Genomic DNA, 19,745 nt, shown 5'->3' with positions numbered 1-19,745 from the left:
TCCCTCTTTTTTTTCCCTATGATCATTTATTTCTTAAATTCCACAGATGAGTGAAATCATATGGTATTTGTCTTTCTTTGATTGACTTATTTCACTTAGCATAATACTTTTTATCTCCCTCCATGTTATTGCAAATGGCAAGACTTCATTCTTTTTTATGGCTCAGTAATATTCTATTATGTATATATACACCACACTTTATCCATTCATCAGTCAATGGACACTTCGGCTGATTCCATAATTTGGCTACTGTAGATAATGCTACTATAAACATCAGGGTGTATACATCCCTTTGAATTCGTATTTTTGTTTTCTTTGGGTAAATATCTAGTAGTATGATTTCAGGTTGTAGGGTAGCTCTATTTTTAAGTTTCTGAGGAATCTCCATACCATTTTCCAGAGTGGCTGTATTAGCTTGCATTCCTGCCAGTAGTGCAAGAGGGTTACTCTTTCTCCACAACCTTGCCAACACCTGTTGTTTCTTGTGTTGTTGATTTTAGCCATTCTGACAGGTATGATGTGATATCTCATTGTTATTTTGATTTGTATTTCCCTGGTGGTGAATGATTTTGAACATCTTTTCATGTGTTTGTTGGTCATCTGTATTTCTTCTTTGGAAAAACATGTATTCATGTCTTCTGCCCATTTTTAATTGGATTATTCATTTTTGGGGTATCACATTTTATAAGTTCATTATATATTTTGGATACTAACCCTTTATCAGATATGTCATTTGCAAATATCTTCTTCAGTCTTTGGTGATTGTTTCCTTTGCTATGCAGAAGCTTTTCATTTTGAAGTCCCAACAACTTATTTTTGCTTTTGTTTCCCTTGCCTCAGGAGACATATCTAGAAAGAAGTCACCATAGCTGATGTCAAAGAGGTTACTGCCTGTGTTCTCCTGCAGAACTTTTATGGTTTCAATTCCTATCAAAATACCAATAGCATTTTTCACAGAGCTAGAGCAGACAATCCTAAAATTTGTATGGAACCACCAAAGACCCAAAATAGCCAATGCAACCTTGAAAAAGAAAAGCAGAGCTGGAAGCATCACAATTCCAGGCTTCAAGTTATATTGCAAACCTGTAGTGATCAAAACAGTATGGTACTGACACAAAAACAGACACATAGCTCAATAGAAAGAAGAGAAAGCCCCGCCCCCCCAAAACGCACAACTATATGGTCAATTAATCTTCAACAAAGCAGGAAAGCATATTAAATGGGAAAACGACAGTTTCTTCAATAAATGGTGTTGCGAAAATTGGACAGTAACATGGAAGAGAATATACCATACACAAAAACAAATTCAAAATGGATTAAAAACCTAAAAGTCTCAGCCTTTTAAATTTGGTTGAGTGGACAGAATATAAACATGGAATATAATCAACCATTTATGTTAGCCTATTTTAGCTACTAATGAATGACACAGAGTAGGGAATAACACTGAGGCCTGGAACAGTCAGAAAAGGTATCAGGGAAAGAGGCATATGTGGCTCAGCCAGTTTAGCAGCCTACTCATGATCTCATCTCAGGTCTTGATCTTATAGTTGTGAGTTCAAGCCCCACCTTGAGCTCTGTGCTGGGAATGGAGCGAAGGAAGGAAGGAAGGGACAGAGGGAGGGAAGGAAGAAAAGGAGGAAAAGTACCATGGGGTACATTGAAACCCTAGACTTTAACACTTATTCTGATAATTTATTTGTTCATTCATTCTTTCATTCATTCAATACTTATGAGTTGAGCATTATACTTAATGCATGTAAGAGTAAATGAGCAATGGCATATAGGCTGGATAAGAGGTATGGGAGACTCATAGGAGATATTATTCCACTATCTCAAAATAGTACAAATGAATCTCAAGCAGGCTCCATGCTCAGCACAGAGATCCATCTCACAACCCTGCGATCATGACCTGAGCCAAAACCAAGAGTCAGACATTTAACCGACTGCATCACCCAGGCCCCCCTAGATCCCTTTTTAATGAAGTAAAAGACAGCCTGGTCACTTTCTACAAAGACAGAAAACATCTAAATAATAAGTCTCTGTAAGAATAAATGTCTAAACAGCACCCTGTTGAGGACCACCAGGATTGTATCACACAGAGTTGTCTCAAAGAAACAGCACAAGGAAAAGAGGATGTACCCAATACCCTCAAGTTCTTACCATCCAACTGCTGATGAGGAACATAGCCAGCCATACCATGTTTGTGCTCCAGAGAAGAGGCATAGATCCTCTGCCACTCTGCAAATTTATGGGAGCAATGAAAAGGGGCAGGAATTACTCAACTGACTTGGGAAATTCAGCCTAGCTGGTATAAGAAACACTCTTTGCTGGCATGTTAATGTACGTATCAGCAATAGTTTTAGGAAGAGGCCTTGAAATTTATATCACCCCCTACTCAGTCAACTTAGAGGTAGGTGTCTGAAGGAGGCACCTATTTCCCATAGAGAAATAGTCTGTCTTCTCAGAACTGTAGGAAATTAAAGTGAGGTGGGATGCAGAGATACATCCACAGAAAGGACTTCACTAGGTGGGAAGAAAGGGGGGTTGGGAATTCTATATAAGGGACCTGCACAGGTGAAGGTACAGAGGAAGAAATCAGGATGCCACATTCCCCATAGTAACTCAAGTGCTTAGTTCAGTGCCAAATAATAATGGGTAAATATTCATTCACTGACTTAAAGATATTTAGGAAATCTGCATGCCCAGAATCTCAAACTTGGTCCATAAAATAACTGGCAATGTCTTGGGGCATATTCAAAGCCACAAGAAATAAATGACAACAATTTTGCCAGATTTACTGATATAGTAATTTAAATTAAATATATGCACATATATTTTTTTTAATTTTCCACATTATATATGTGTATATATAACTAGATTCTTCAAACAAAACATGAAATGAGATTTTAAAAAAATGAAATCTAGCCTTTGCAATGAGCTAGAGAGTATTATTATAAGCAAAAAAGGTCAATCAGAGAAAGACAAATACCATATGATGTCACTCATATGTGGAACTTAAGAAACAAAATAAACAACCAATGAGAGAAAAAAAAGAGAAAGGCAACCAAAGAACGGACTCTTAAGTATAGAGAACAAACTGATGGTTACTGGACAGGAGGTGGAAGGGGGATGGGTGAAATAGGTGATGGGAATTAAGGAGGGCACTTGTAATGAGCACTGGGTGATGTATGAAGGTGTGGAATCACTGTATTGTACACCTGAAACTAATAATATACTGTTTGTTAACTAACTGGAATTTAAAAAAAACTTCTAAAAAACATAAAATGACAGAAATTTCTTCCTTGCAGTACCTTCAGGTGCTATTTCAGACCCCTGGGAAGGACATGTTCACTCTTTTCCACTATTAGGAATACTGTGATGGAAAAGCTTTAAAAGCATGAGTAATGGGTTCCTATTACACAAAAGTAAAAGAAAAAAGTGATGGAAATAGCAGCAAAGAGATGAGTTGTAAGGTTCCTAACCTTTTCTTGAAGAGTTGTTAAGACTAAGGAAAACTTTTTCTTTAAATCAGCAGTAACCTGGATTATGTGGCCTCCACAATAAATATTATTATAATATGTATGCATATATCATATATAATATGTATTATATATAAATTTACATATAATACAACTAATTTAAACATAAATATATAAAATACCTAAGATTATTATATATTTATATTATATTATACATAGTATATATAACATTAAAAATAAATGTTAAAAATAGAAATATTAGTTCATATCAATAAGAAAGTGTCTAGCTTTATAAACCACCTTTGGGGAAAAATAAAAAACTGGACCACCGAGATTCACTTTGGTATATCTTTGCATAAAATTTACCAGTCTTCAGTGTCAAGATTTGCTCTCAGTGCCTTGCTTCACCTCTTTCAGAATATATACATTGTGCAATTGGGGGCTCCCTGAGATTAACTAGTATGGTCAGTTCGGTGTGGCTCTAAACTTCAGATCTGGATATTGTCCTCCATTCGCTTTTTCCAAAGATGCAGGGCACTTATTTCTGTATACCTGTCCTACTGTATTAGCTTAAAAAATGCTGGTGACAGTGTGGCTGAAAAGTCAAATGGAAAAGAATTTGAAAGCCTCAGCATCTTCCCTTCTACTGATTTTTTTAGACTGATTCTTGAGAAGAATGTTCCTTTGCAGAATGCCCAGGCTGTGGCTCCTCTAATCTCGTCACCACGAGCCCCATCATAATCAGTGGAGATGGCCACATGGTTCCTTCACCCCCATAGTGATGAGAATCAAACGTGAAAATGGCTGAAATAATTGGGTCAAATCTGCAGCGGGCCACATAAAAATGAGGGCATATTCAAAAATCATAATGGATCATACTGTCTGTGGGTAAAATAGGAGTGATGATGGGAAAGTATCCCCCAGTTTCAGAAGGACACTGGCAGGTAAAATGATGTAAATCATTCATATTTATATAGGTATGGAATAAAAATAAATAATACTGTTCATTATATAAATTTAGGCAGATTTATGTCCCAAACATCTAATTTCCAACTCATTCCCTCTCATAATAAAAAAGTTAGCCAGCAATGGAAGCATTGGGAAGTCAGAATATTTTAAGCTTAAGTTTTTTTTTTTAATACTGTTTCATTATGCTGGGTTGGATTTCTTCCATTTGTCATTCCAAATCCATCCTCCGCCCCTTTCTGCTGTGTTCCATGCCCTGGGAGGACAGTTTGTTTGGACTGTATCAACAGGCTTCCTTGTTCTCTGACTTCCAGTTTGGCCCATAGAGGTCATGAAAGAAGATCAGAGAAAGGGAGGAGAGTGAGGTTGAGCACTGATTCAGCTCCCCTTGATGAGGTCATTCCTCCACAGAAGGTCATGGCTCTTTCTAGATGGCCTATTCCAGACAGTCTATCTTCAGATTCCTGCAATTAATTCCTCCTCTTCATCCTGTTATTGCACCACCCCTACTGGTTTCCATAGTCCTCGTCCCAACCTTTGTAAACAATCTCTCTAGTAAACTCTCCTCAAAACACCAACCTATTTGACCATGTGTGACCTTGGCTGAATCATATGACCAGCCACAACCTCGAATGAATCATATGACCAGTAATCACTGTTTACAATTACTTGGCAATTTGTTCAAAGTAATTGTCTGATGATAATAAAAGGTGTGGCTGTTTCCCTTCACCTTTTGCATGCTTTCCTTGATAAACCTGAGACAAGATTCATGGAATGCACCTTCTGTATTATCTCAGACCTTCCTCAAGTGTATGTGGCCTTGCCTTTATTAAAACAGCTCTAAGTCTAACGGCTGTCTTGGGGATGGAAAACAACTAATTCTGTCAAGTTGATTCAAGTCAGGCCCCTATTCACCAAATGTGTACTTTTTTGTTGATACAAGTCAAGTAAGTCTGCTTATCTAGTTTAATCTTTACTCTGGGACAATTCATTCATTCATTACATTTCCTTGCTTTCTATCAGCTTTTGCTCTGAACCATCTTTTCAAGGATTTATATGCCAAACAGCCTTGGAATATAGAGATAATGTCTCATTCTAGGGCAAAGAGCACATTTGTTTCCTGACCAGGAAAATAAATTCTCCCTCCAGGGCAAAAGTTGGGCAGGTTTGCCTGCAGGTCATTCTAAAAGGTTGGGGTTTTCTAAATTTGAAATTCCTCAGCTGTGACGCAAATCCACTACATTCACAGCATACACTGGGAGCTTTTCACCTAACCTATGGAACGTGGAAGGCAAGGGAACAATGAAGACATGAAGCTCACACTTCCTGCTGTGCTGGGAGTAGAAAAGTTCTTTGTCTCTGACCAAGATGTCTATCTTCTATTGGCATTTATGAAACGATGGCAGGCTAATCTGTTAGTTTGCAAACAGGGTAAAAATCTTATACCCTTCACAGTCCAAGGACTCCCACTCTAACTGAACTTACTTGAATTCACTCCTTGGTGAGTCACAGATAGAAACTACAGCAGGTAGAGTTATTGCACAAAGTAAACTTTATTTGCAGCAAATAAGGAGATCATAAGGAATAACTTCGAAAGCCATGACTCCTCAAGTAAGGGCAAATGGGTTCCGTTTATTTAGAATTAGGATGAATGTTTAGATGGGGAGCTTTGTCATCACATATATAGGTGGACATAGGGTGGGGCATGTGACTTAAGGAAATATGCCTATACATACAATGTATGTTATGTGAAGGTGGCTTGTACTCCTCCTTGGGCACAGATTTTAGTATTATGAGTTAAAGGTAACTGCTGGTCACTCCATGGTCCATCTATGCAGGTGTTAGTCAGGGTTAAGTTAAAACTGGTCTGATGCCAAGTGATGTGGAGCGTTTCTTTATGCATCTGTCATCCATTTGCATGTCTTCTTTGGAAAAATGTCTATTCATGTCTTCCGCCCATTTCTTGATTGGATTATTCATTCTTTGGGTGTTTTGAGAAGTTCTTTATAGATGCTGGATACTATAAATGTCTGATAAGACATTTGCAAATATCTTCTCCCATTCTGTCAGTTTTCTTTTGGTTTTGTCAACTGTCCCCTCTGCTATGCAAAAGTTTTTTATATTGGTGAAGTCCTAATAGTTCATTTTTACTTTTGTTTCTCTGGCCTTTGGAGATGCATCTAACAAGAAGTTGCTGTGTTGAAGAGGCTGCTGCCTGTGTTCTCCTCGAGGATTTTGATGGATTCCTGTCTCACATTGAGGTCTTTCATCCATTTTGAGTCTATTTTTGTGTGTGATGTAAGAAAATGGTCCAGTTTCATTCTTTTGCATGTGGCTGTCCAATTTTCCCAACAACATTTGTTGAAGAGACTCTTTTTTCCATTGGATATTCTTTCCTGCTTTGTCAAACATCAGTTGACCATAGAGTTGAGGGTCCATTTCTGGGTTCTCTATTCTGTTCCTTTGATCTATGTGTCTGTTTTTGTGCCAGTACCATACTGTCTTGATGAGAACAGCTTTATAATAGAGCTTGAAGTCTGGAATTGTGATGCCTCCAGCTTTGGTTTTCTTTTTCAACATTGCTCTGGCTATTTGGGGTCTTTTCTGGTTCCACATAAATTTTAGGATAATTTGTTCCATTTCTTTGAAAAGTTGATGGTATTTTGATAGGGATTGCATTAAATGTGTAGATTGCTCTAGGTAGCATAGACATTTTCACAATGTTCTTCCAATCCTTGAGCATTGAACATTTTTCCATTTCTTTGTGTCTTCCTCAATTTCTTTCATAAGTATTTTATAGTTTTCTGAGCACAGATTCTTTGCCTCTTTGGTTAGATTTATTCCTAAGTATCTTATGGTTTCAGGTGCAACTGTAAATGGGATCATCTCCTTAATTTCTCTTTCTTCTGTCTTGCTGTTGGTGCATAGAAATGCAACTGATTTCTGTGCACTTATTTTATATTCTGCCACTTTACTGAATTTCTGTATGAGTTCTAGCAGTTTTGGAGTGGAGTCTTTTGGATTTTCCACATAAAGTATCATATCACCTGCAAAGAGTGAGAGTTTGACTCTTTCTTTGCCAATTCAGATGCCTTTTATTTTTGTTTTCTGATTGCTGAGGCTAGGACTTCTAGTACTATGTTGGATAGCAGTGGTGATAGTGGACAACCCTGCCATGTTCCTGACCTTAGGGGAAAAGCTCTCAGTTTTTCCCCATTGAGAATGATATTTGCTGTGGGTTTTCATAGATGAATTTGATGATATTGAAGTATGTACCCTCTATTGCTACACTGCGAAGAATTTTGATCAAGAAAAGATGCCGTATTTTGTCAAATGCTTTTTCTGCATCTATTGAGAGTATCATATGGTTCTTGTTCTTTACATTGATTGATCTGTGGCTGTTGAACCAACCTTGCAGTCCAGGAGTAAATCCTGCTTGGTTGTGATGAATAATCCTTTTAATGTACTGCTGGATCCTATTGGCTAGTATTTCAGTGAGAATTTTTGCATCCTTATTCATCAGGGATATTGGTCTGTAATTCTTTTTTTTGATGGGGTCTTTGATTTTGGGATTAAGGTAATGCTGGCCTCATAAAATGAGTTTGGAAGTTTTCTTCTCTTTCTTCCTTTCTTCCTTTCTTTGAATAGTTTCAGGAGAATAGGTATTAATTCTTCTTTAAATGTTTGGTAGAATTTCCCTGGGATGCCATCTGGCCCTGGGCTCTTGTTTGTTTGGGAGATTTTTGATGACTGCGCTTCAATTTCCTTACTAGTTATGGGTCTGTCCACATTTTCTATTTCTTCCTCGTTCAGTTTTGGTAGTTTATATGTCTCTGGGAATGCATCCATTTCTTCCAGATATGCTGGGATATAGTTGCTCATAATATGCTCTTATAATTTTATTTCTTTGGTGTCGGTTGTGATCTCTCCTCTTTCATTCATGATTTTATTAATTTAGGTCCTTTCTCTTTTCTTTTTGATAAATCTGGCCAGGGGTTTATCAGTCTTATTAATTCTTTCAAAGAACCAGCTCCTACCTTTGTTGATCTGTTCTACTGTTATTTTGGCTTCTATTTCATTGATTTCTGCTCTGATCTTTATTATTTCTCTTCTGCTATGTTTAGGTTTTATTTATTGTTCTTTCTCCAGCTCCTTTAAGTGTAGGGTTAGGTTTTGTAGTTGAGACCTTTCTTGTTTCTTGAGAAAGGCTTGTATTGCTATATACTTTTCTCTTAGGAACACATTTGCTATATCCCAAATATTTTGAACAGTTGTGTTTTCATTTCCATGTTTCCATGAATTTTTTAAATTCTTAATTTCCTGTTTGACCCATTCATTCTTGAGTAGGATGCTCTTTAGCCTCCATGTATCTGAGTTCTTTCCAACTTTCTTCTTGTGATTTAGTTCTAGTTTCAAAGCACTGTGGTCTGAAAATATGCAGGGAATTATCCCAATCTTTTGGTACTGCTGGCCTGTGTCTGATCTGATTTATGACCCTGGATGTGATCTATTCTGAAGAATGTTCCATGTGCACTAGAGAAGAATATGTGTTCTGTTGCTTCGGAATGCAATGTCCTAAATATATCTGTGAAGTCCATCTAGTCCAGTGTGTCATTTAAAGCCATTATTTCCTTGTTGATCTTTCGCTTAGATGATCTGTCCATTTCAGTAAGGGGGGTGTTAAAGTCCCCTACTATTATTGTATTATTGTCAATGTGTTTCTTTGATTTTGTTATTAATTGGTTTATATAATTGGCTGCTCCCATGTTAGGGGCATAGATATTTAAAATTGTTAGATCTTCTTATTGGATAGACCCTTCAGTATGATATAGTGTCTTTTCTCATTTCTTATTTATAGTCTTTGGCTTAAACTCTAATTTGTCTGATATAAGGATTGCCACCCCACCTTTTTTTTTTTATTTCAAGAAGTGCTTTTCAAAAGAAGAACGGTTATAGCATGAACTTCCTCCAGGCACACTTCTAACACCATTAGATATGCTCTGCCTTAAGGCCCAACAGGCACATTAGCCTGGACCTGTTGCAGAGCTCATTCTTGTTCCAGGACCCACTTAAAACTAGCAGCTGATGGCTTATCTCATGAATGGAGTGGTGCAGCATGCCCGAATGTGGTACAGATTGCCATCAAAATCCATTATACACCATGCCTTTCTTTGCAGTAGTTGGTGCAAGGTATTGCCACTTGTCTCTCTGTAGTAGGGATCTCCTAATATGCCTCAAACCATTGAACCCCTCGAAACTTCATCAAGGTGGCAGGGCCCTGAACTATCACAGTTTATCTCCCACCCTGGAAAAATGTGATGTTCCACAAAACACAATTAATTAAAGGTATAGCATAGTCTCTGTTACCTAAATGAAAACTTCTCCTGATTGGGTGGGAAAAGAATGCATTTGCCAGATCATTGGTCACATGTCAGGTGCTAGGGTGATGACTTGCTCCAGTCAATATACATCTAAAACTATAGCTGCAATGAACAATACAATCTGATTAGGTCAACAATAACCTATCATTTTCCAAGACCCTTCAGGCTGTTGCTCTGGTCACAAGAAACATTTTATGCAGATACAATAGGAATCAATATCCCTGCTTCTCTCAAGGTTTTTATGGCAGTGGTAATTTCTACAATCCCTTCCAAAGTATTGCTTCCCAATTACCATTGGTGTATTGTACTGCAAGAGTTCTAGAGACTCTAGATGGTTTTTCCTTTCATAATAGCTTCATTCTGAAGGACAGGGAACCAGAATCGTTGCTTTGTTAGTTATCAAGTATATGTGTGTTCATTCTCACCATATATCCTGTAATTGTAATAATAAATATAGTGTGGATCTGCGGTTTCCACTAGACCCATGGTTAGCTGAATTTGGGTCAAGACCTTATGTAAAGACTGACGTCCATAAGCACCTACTTTGGTGGACTTTTGTAGTGTTTGTGGTTTTTGGGGATCAGTGTAAAATCAGTCAGTATGTCATAGCTCTCAGAAATGCTGGGTACTTCCCTTTCCTCAGTGCACAGTCCCGTGGGTAAATAGCTACAGGTCACTCTGCAGAAAGCTCTTCTCCGCTGTGGAGGAAATTCACTTTATAGCTTCCTTCACTATAGTTTCCTGCAGGGTTCTTTTGCAGAGGCATATAATCCCCTCCTCTGCTGCGGGGTTTCAGGTCTGTACACTGGCTTAGTTCTGTGAACCTGGTAAGAAGTGATGAATCCCAACAGTGATGTCTAGTTAGTTTCTTCCCAGCTAGTTAGTTTCTTTCTTCTCAAAGTATTCCTTCTATGTAAACCAGAACTTGAGGAGGCTGCCCATTCATTCCAGAACACCCCTATTACTAGTCTCTGTGGATTCACTGTACTAACCGCATCAAAGGTGTCTTTGTTAGGATCTACCAACTAGCTCCTTCCCCTCTGAAATTCCATTTTCCCACTGTAATCAGGAAATGCAATTTCTGTGGCATTTCCCACCATCTTCTCTGGATGTCAGGAGAGCCTGAGAGAGATGCACTCTTGATCCCTTACCCAGTGCTTGGTGAAAGAAGCGGCCTCTAGGCTTTCCTAAAGGGCATAATTAGGTGGGAACAGAGCCAGCAACCAATGATAGGTTTTAGAGAATCAAATCAAGAGGCTGTCACTGCCTCCAGTTTCACTGTGAACTCTAGAATGCTGCTGGAAGACCAAGCTGTGCTGGACACCTCATTCTGCCTTCTATACATCAGAGGATGCATCAGTGGAGAAACCTTATCACTACTCAGAACTTTAGCTCCAAAGGGTTTGAGAAATGTACTTTCTAGCTAGGTGGCCTTGTGCCTAACCACAAATCTTTTACTGTGGCAGAAGAGACGAACAGATAGATGTGGGGGAATTACTTCTAGTCACCATCCTTCCCTCTCCTTCTCTACTGATTCCCTCCCATCAGCATTTAAACATGCAGTTGTTTTCTGTCATTTTTGTAAGAGAAAACTTTCCCTCATCTCTTTTTCTCCTTTATTTCCATCCCTTTATTCTATATGCTTCTATATTATGAATTATCCCCAACTACTTATTTATTGGTAGATGTAAGAAAATCTGAATTCAGCATAGCAAAGGAAGCTATAGATATCCATATGCAATGTATGAAACTGACATTTCAGTGGACTGACCAAAAGTTGAAGACTTTTCCAGTGTCAGGTCATTTATTAACATCACCAGATGTGGTATGCAGAATAACAGGCCCCAAAGATGTTCATGTCCTACTTCCAAAACCTGTGAATATGTTACCTTGCATGGCAAAAAGGATTTTAAAGATGTGATTAAGGATCTTGAGATTATTTTAAATTATCTGGGTGGTACCAATCTAATCACATGGGTCTTTAAAAGTATAAGATGGGGGCACTGGGGTGGCTCAGTTGGTTTGACATTTGTCATCAGCTCAAGATATGATCCCAGGCTCCCTGCTCAGTGGGGAGTCTGCTTGTCCCTGTCTCTCTCCCCCTAACCCTAGCTTGTATGTTCTCACGCTCTCTTAACAAATAAAATCTTTAAAAAAATAAATAAAAGTATAAGATGAAGAAAAAAGAAGGGACTCTCAAAAAGAACTCAGCTTTTGTTGCTGGCTTTGAAGGCAGAGGAAGAAGACCATAAACTAAGGATGTGGACATCCTCTAGAAGCTATGGATACCCCTCAGCTGACAGCCAGCAGGGACAGGAACTTTAGTTCTATAACTTCAAGGAACTGAATTCTGCCAATGACTTGAATGACCAAGGAAAGACATTCTCCCTAGATCCTCCAGAAAGGAATGTTACCTGGGCAACTCCTGGGCTTTAGCTCTTTGAGGTACTTGCCTCCAGACCTGTAAGATAATAAATATTAAGCCACTATAGTTTGTTTGGCAGCAACAGAAAATATATTAAACAAGGTACTTTTGCCACATATATCTTCCTTCCTGGGGACACTAATTATAAAACCAGGGCCCCTGAGATTAGGGGGAGTTGAAAAAGATTAGTTGTGGGACAACTGCCCAACTCTTATATCCTGACTTAGAGTTCTAGGGAGAATTATCAAGCAGGAAGGGAAAAAACAAAGACACTGCTCTTCTGTTTTATTCTCCCTTCCCAAATGAGAAAATTGGAAAGCATAAATCATAGGATTTACAAAAGAGCAGCAAAAAATTCTAGTCCTACCCCTATGTAATAAAGATGATACATAAATAAAAGCGCTGATTACACTGGCCCAAGCCCAGTGGGATTCCATTCAGAGGTATGCATGTACAGAATACTGGTTCTACAGTGGTATCCGTACCCCAACATCATATCCTTCCTGTGTAAAAGCACACAGGACATGCACTTTACATGAGTTTACACAAGTGCAATTCACAGCCTGAAATTACCCCATAAAGAGCTCTCCTCATAATTGAAGAAAACTATTCTTCCACAGTAGACCAAAATCCTCCCACGAATTCTCCTTACCTCATACAAATCAAAGCCTTCTTTCTACAGGGATCACCATAGTCTAGCATCTAATGTATAAATGAATGACATATTGATCTTTGTTTAAATTCTAAAATAATTTGTCTCAGTATAAAAATATTTTTCCTTTCCCACATTTTTATAATGCATAGAATCTTCTTCCTAACCAGAAATACCTTCTCTCCCAAATCTTCTGAATTATCTAGTTTTGAATCTAATACTTAATAAAGTTATTAAGGTTTTTCAAATTTCTTTTAACCTATAACTTGATATTTCAGAAGTGTCACTTAAATCAGCCTGAAAATAAAACACCCATGGAGATAGAGTGGGAAAAAAGAGGGGGAAGAAAAGGGGAAAGAAAAAAAAAAACAAAACTTCCCTACCAGACAGATCTATTGGAAAGTTATCTAGTGAGTAATAATTTATAGTAAAGGCAATTTATTATTTACCATGCAAGTTGTTTACCCCTTGTTGTTTACATCTTCTTCACTTTCCTGACAAAGGCCAACATAGACTACTAAGGATTATCAGGTGGCTTAAGACACTTTATCACTTTTCTTGTGAGGAAATTAAAGAACCCTACAGTCATTAATCCAGTAATTCTAGTAACACACTTTTGAAGATGAGGCTGAATGTTCTACTCATTTAAATACTTATTTCAGTAATTTAAACACAGAAACTTCATTAAAAAAAAAACAATATAAAAGCTAATGAAGGAAGAAACAAGAAACCTGATCAAGAATGTAAAAATTAAATCTGTAAGCAGAGAGTCATCAGAAAATATTGTACCAGGGGGCGCCTGGGTGGCTCAGTGGGTTAAAGCCTCTGCCTTCGGATCAGGTCGTGATCCCGGGGTCCTGGGATCGGGCCCCGCATCGGGCTCTCTGCTCGGCGGGGAGCCTGCTTCCTCCTATCTCTCTGCCTGACTCTCTGCCTACTTGTGATCTCTGTCAAATAAAGAAATAAAATTAAAAAAAAAAAAGAAGAAAATATTGTACCAGGAAAACCCTGGAAATGTGGGAAATAGTAATTGCGGTAAAACAAGAAGCAAGGGCAAGGACAAATCAAATCCAAGTCAGAAACACAGGTAGATGACCCTTGGACTGCAATTCCCAAATTGTGTGCTCAGGGTCATAGGACACTGGAGTGAACTCAAAAAGCACCATGGGATATTTTAACTTTTTGAGAGAAGCACAGAAACATCTGCAAGACATTTTAAGAATGTCTATGATTAGGCTGTCTGGACCTAATGACTTAATACATGAAACTATTTTCTTAGGCTCAAGAACACCATGAAAAAATTAAGAGATTCCAATGGTGCTGTCAAACAAGAAAGTTTGGGAATATCTGTCTTAAGGACATACTAGGGTTCAAAAGACATAGCTTACCCCAGATCAGAATCAGAAAAGTAGAGCAAAAGTAAAAAGGACAGTGCCTCCAGCCTCTATATGCCTAGTTATACCTAGTGGAGCCTTTCTTTCACTCTATCCTGGCTCTAAAGAAGGGAACCTTTGTGCCCTATTACTCTGAATTTACCGCTGGATTCCTTAAAAATCAATGAATATTGATAATAAATCAGTGAATCTTACTCTTACTTAATAACAAAAACAAAACCATGATTTTTTCAATGTTGGTTTGTGGATCAAATAACTAGAGTTCCCCAAATATTTAGTATAAGAAAGTCTACTAAAGGGACGCCTGGGTGGCTCAGTGGGTTGAGCCGCTGCCTTCGGCTCAGGTCATGTTCTCAGAGTCCTGGGATCGAGTCTCGCATCGGGCTCTCTGCTCAGCAGGGAGCCTGCTTTCCTCTCTCTCTCTCTCTGCCTGCCTCTCTGTCTACTTGTGATCTCTCCTCTGTCAAATAAATAAATAAAATCTTTAAAAAAAAAAAAAAGAAGAAAAAGAAAAAAGAAAGTCTACTAAAGTTTAAATACTTCTCCAGTGAAGAGATGAAGGAACTTTACATTGAAATTCATTCAGCAGTAACAGTCCATTAAAGAAGTTTTAAAATTTACTCTAAAGGTTGGCAAACTTTTTCTGTTCTATTTTTTAACAATTCTAAAAATGTAAGAGCCAGTTGAAAGCAGTGGGTATATTCACGTTGTTGTCAACCAATCTCCAAATCTCATTACATCTTAAAAAACTGAAACTCTATACTCACTGAACTAACAGTTCTCCATATCCCCTTATACACCAGTGTACACAGCAGCACTAGACACCATTAGGAGATTGAAAGGGGGGCTCCATGGTCAGGTTTAAAAGGTCAAAGTACATACACCAATATCACAGCAGCAATATTCACAACAGGCAAAAGATGGAAACCTGGGCGCCTGGGTGGCTCAGTGGGTTAAGCCTCTGCCTTCGGCTCAGGTCATGATCCCAGGGTCCTGGGATCGAGCCCCGCATCGGGCTCTCTGCTCAGCAGGGAGCCTGCTTCCCTTCCTCTCTCTCTGCCTGCCTCTCTGCCTACTTGTGATCTCTCTGTGTCAAATAAATAAATAAATAAATCTTTATTAAAAAAAAAATAAAGAAGTTCTGATACCTGCTACGACATGAATGGACCTTAAAAACATTATGCTAGGGGCACCTGGGTGGCTCAGTGGTTAAGTCTCTGCCTTTGGCTCAGGTCATGGTCTCAGGGTCCTGGGATCAAGCCCCACATTGGGCTCTCTGCTCAGCAGGGAGCCTGCTTCCCCCTCTCTCTCTGCCTGCCTCTCTGCCTACTTGTGATCTCTGTCAAATAAATAAATAAATAAAATACTTGAAAAAAAAACATTATGCTAAGTGAAATATGCCAGGTGTAAAAAGGACAAATACTTTATGACTCTACTTACATGAAGTACGGAGAATAAATTCAAAGAGACAGAAAGTAGGATAGTGATTACCAGGAACTAGGGGAAAAGGGAAATGGGGAGTTAGTGTCAAATAGATACAAAGTTTCAGTTTAGGACAATGAAAAAATCACATATGGATTTGGTGGTGGCAGTTTCACCATATGAATGTATGTAATGCCACGGAGCTGTTAACTGCCACTTAAAAATAGTTAAATGGTAAATTTCATATTATTATATTGTTATTTTACTACAAGAAAAAAAGATGTAAAAACAGCTCTTAGCTCCTGAGCCATACAGAAATAGACTGCAGATCACAACTGTGTGGCAGTCCATAGTTTGCTCTGAATTCTAAGAACCACCAAACAAAACAAATAAAATGACGTGAAATAGTTGAAAAAATTTTCCAAGCTATTATAATTCATTTTTCTTTTAACATCAACATGTTAAACAGATTTTCACATTTCATATATTTGTTACAACCCCAAAACTTGCAAGTGCAGCCAAAAAGATACTTGAGAGACGTCTAAGATGAGGTCAAAATCTATATAAAGACATACAGGTATATATGAGAAATCTGGTAATAGACATATGTACAGCTTTACCTCTTACAGATGTAATAAATATGAATAAACCACAATGAAGCTTAAATGTAACCTAAACAATGTGGTAGGTAAAGCTGACACTTAATGGGCAAAAATACTCAGTTTTAAAGTTCAGATTTTAAAGTTTGATATTACAGCTTGTTCCACTTTTATTTTGTTCCCCTTTCATTTGGTACATGGTAGGCTATTTTCCCTCTGATTTGGGGGGAGGAGGAAAAAATGACACATACAGAATTAAACATAATGTAAAGACCTACTCACATCCCTTTCCTGCATTTGCAACCTTTAAATCTAACACTCACTTAACTCTTTCATTGGTTAGCACAATCTCAGACTCTGAAGGCAAAGATATTCCTAAAAAAGAAAACCCTAGATGCCTTTTCTAGGCTTAAAGTCAGCTCCAGGCAAAAAGTCATTCTAAGCAAGAAGCCTTTTACAAATAGGTAGAGTGTACACAAATATAAAGGACATGGTTCCAGTTATCTATTCCCTGGCACAGACACAAACAACCCTAAACAAAGAAGAAAAACAAACATAATCCTTAAAAGAAGTAAAACAAACAGAATCGTTTAAAAGGATTCTAAGATTTTATTGTTTTCTCAGAGCAGTTTCAGATTTACAACAAAATTGAGCAAAAGGCACAGAGAATTCATATACAACCACTGTCCCACCACATGCACAGCCTCTCTCATTATCTGTATTGTTTACCAGAAGGGCACCTTTTTTTACCAAGGATGAATCTACATCGACACATCAAAATCACCCAAAGTCCACTGTTTACCTTAGGGTTCATTATTGTGTTGTACACTCTATGGATTTGGACAAAAGCACAGTGACATTTATTCATCATTATAATATACAGAATATTTTCATTGCCCTAAAAATCCTCTATATTCTGCCTAGTCATCTCTTCCTTGTTCCCATCTGGCAATCACTGATATTTTTTACCATCTCTATAGTTTTGTCTTTTCCAGAATGGCACATAGTTAGAATCATAGTGTGTAGCCTTTTCAGTTTGGCTTCTTTCACCCAGTAGTATTCATTTAAGTTTCCTCTAAGTCTTTTTATAGCTTGATGGCTCAATTCTTTTTAGTGCTAAATAATATTCCATTGTCTGAATGTACCACTGTTTATTAATCCATTTATCTATCGAAGGACATCTTGGTCGCTCCTAAGTTTAGCAATTATGAGTAAAGGTGCTATAACGTTCAATGTGTAGGTTTCTGTGTGGACATAAGGTTTTGGCTCCTTTAGGTAAACAGTAACAAGTGCAATATCTGGATCACATGGAAAGAGTATGTTTCATTTTATAAGAAACTTACAAACTATCTTCCAAAGTGGCTGTATCATTCTGCATTCCCATTAACAATGTATGAGAATCCTTTCACTCCACATCTTTACCAGCTTTTGGTGTTGTCAGTGTTCTGGATTCTGGCCATTCTGTGTAGTGTTAAGTCATTTTGTTTTACTTTGCATTTTCATGATGATATAATGTAGAACATCTTTGTATATACTTATTTGACATCTGTATTGTCTTCTTTGGTGAGGTCTGTTAAGGTGTCTGGCCCATTTTTTAAATGAGTTTTTATTTTCTTATTGTTGAGTTTTAGAAGTTCTTTATACATTTTGGGTAACAATCCTTTATCAGATGTATTTTTTGCAAATATTTCTCCCAGTCTGTGTCTTGTTTTCCAATTCTTTTAAAGCCATGGATTCTCCAAGTCAGGAACTAGGACAAGATAGAACAGGAATGGCACGATTCTGGTCCACAAGTCTACGGCCTCAGCTGGCAAGACTGGGCTGAAGGGTGGCTCAAACCGCTGAGAGCTGGAATCTGCTTCCCCACTCACGTAACTGCTACCTGGGCTAACTGGATGGGGTGGGATCAGCTGTGATTGTTAATGAGAGTTAACAATCGGCCTTTTGTGACCTAGCCTCTGACATCACATATAGGGATTATGATGACTTTCACTATAGACTATTGTATAAATCAATCATAAGTCCATCACAAGGTATATCTTTTTATGGGAAAGACATCAAAGAAGTTGTAGCATATTTTAAGACCACCATGACATATTTACAGAGAGAGATGGAAATATATGCCGAAGGGTTAACAGTGCCCACCTCTCAGGATCCCTCAAAGTGAATTCTCTTAACTTATTATTTTGTCAGACTAACACAAACATAACCTCCATGGATGGCAAAATTCCATCTACATATATTCATATAATACAGTGACAAGCAGAAACTTCATTTTATCTACATAAACTTCATAAAGAATAACTAATATCTTATTTTTGGCCCTAGTACTATCTGCCAGTTACAACCACTTCGTATTTTCTAAACACCATCAAGCTCAGATCCATCCTCAGACTTAGGCTAAGTCATATCCAGAAAGAATACAGAAAATACCTATAGCAAGTAAAGCAAGTAGATTAGGGTCACACCAGCATTATGACTGCTGAAACGGGTGGCCATTCTCTATCTCAGTGATTGCTAGATTTTAGGACTTCATGAACCAAGAAAAATTTCAAAAATAAAATAAACTAAATGGTAGGAAATAAAGTTAGCAATATTTTATTTTCCAAGGAAGAATATTTAGAAAACAACTACTGCTCTATAACTGTCATCACATACAAGAAATAGAAGAGACAATTTCAAAATAAAGTACAATCCTTAAGAATAAATTTGAGTAAATGAAAACTCACTATATATATCCTTTTCTCATTCCTCCGCTGATTTGCAGAAACTTCACCATAGATGAACCCCAGTTCACAAACTGGTGTGTGAAACCACTTGTGCATCTGACATTCTGGTCTCTTCTATCTCTTGCTTTATTCTAATAGTTCTAGAACTTTAGCTTGCTCCTAGGAACTTGGTCCAAAAGACATACGAATAGGTAATTATCATACAACATGAATGCTGTAAGGATACAGAGGAAAAAAAATCGCAAAAGGTTTCATACATGGGGTGAAATAGGTTTGCCCACAGCAGGAAAGATTAAGACTATTAAAGGTGCCAGTGGCTGTGGCTGAAAGCACAGAGACAATCTGTGTGTGCGGTATGTCCAAGGAAGAAATATTGTGTACCAAAAAGTAAGTAGTGGTTATATTGGTTGCACAGTAAGGGTTACTTTTCTTTGTTTTTCTATTTTCTGAAATTTAACAATGGAATATGCATTAATTTAGTGACTAGGAAATAAACAACTATTTTAATTTTGTAAATTACCTTAGGAAGAACACTAAAAGGCCCATTTTGCTTTAAGAAAGCAGTTTGGGGGCTCCTGGGTGGCTCAGAGGATTAAAGCCTCTGCCTTCAGCTCAGGTCACGATCCCAGGGTCCTGGGATCGAGCCCGCATGCATTGGGCTCTCAGCTCAGCAGGGAGCCTGCTTCCCCCACCCACAA

The 19,745-nt window shown here is 37.9% G+C and overlaps 1 long non-coding RNA gene across 1 annotated transcript in view; it reads right to left on the bottom strand.

Moving 5' to 3' along the window:
- LOC116866576 overlaps nucleotides 1-19,550 on the bottom strand; it is a 90,154-nt gene extending 70,604 nt beyond the window's left edge. The window contains exon 1 of the long non-coding RNA XR_004382425.1: nucleotides 19,048-19,550. This is a non-coding gene — a long non-coding RNA (uncharacterized LOC116866576). The remainder of the gene's footprint in view (nucleotides 1-19,047) is intronic.
- Between the last annotated feature and the right edge of the window lie 195 nt (nucleotides 19,551-19,745).

Source organism: Lontra canadensis, unplaced genomic scaffold (assembly GCF_010015895.1).
Source record: "Lontra canadensis isolate GAN:19392208 unplaced genomic scaffold, GSC_riverotter_1.0 scaffold10, whole genome shotgun sequence".
NCBI classification, from domain to species: domain Eukaryota; kingdom Metazoa; phylum Chordata; class Mammalia; order Carnivora; family Mustelidae; genus Lontra; species Lontra canadensis.
Note: the sequence above shows the minus strand (reverse complement) of the source record. Positions and strands in the feature narration are given on the sequence as shown.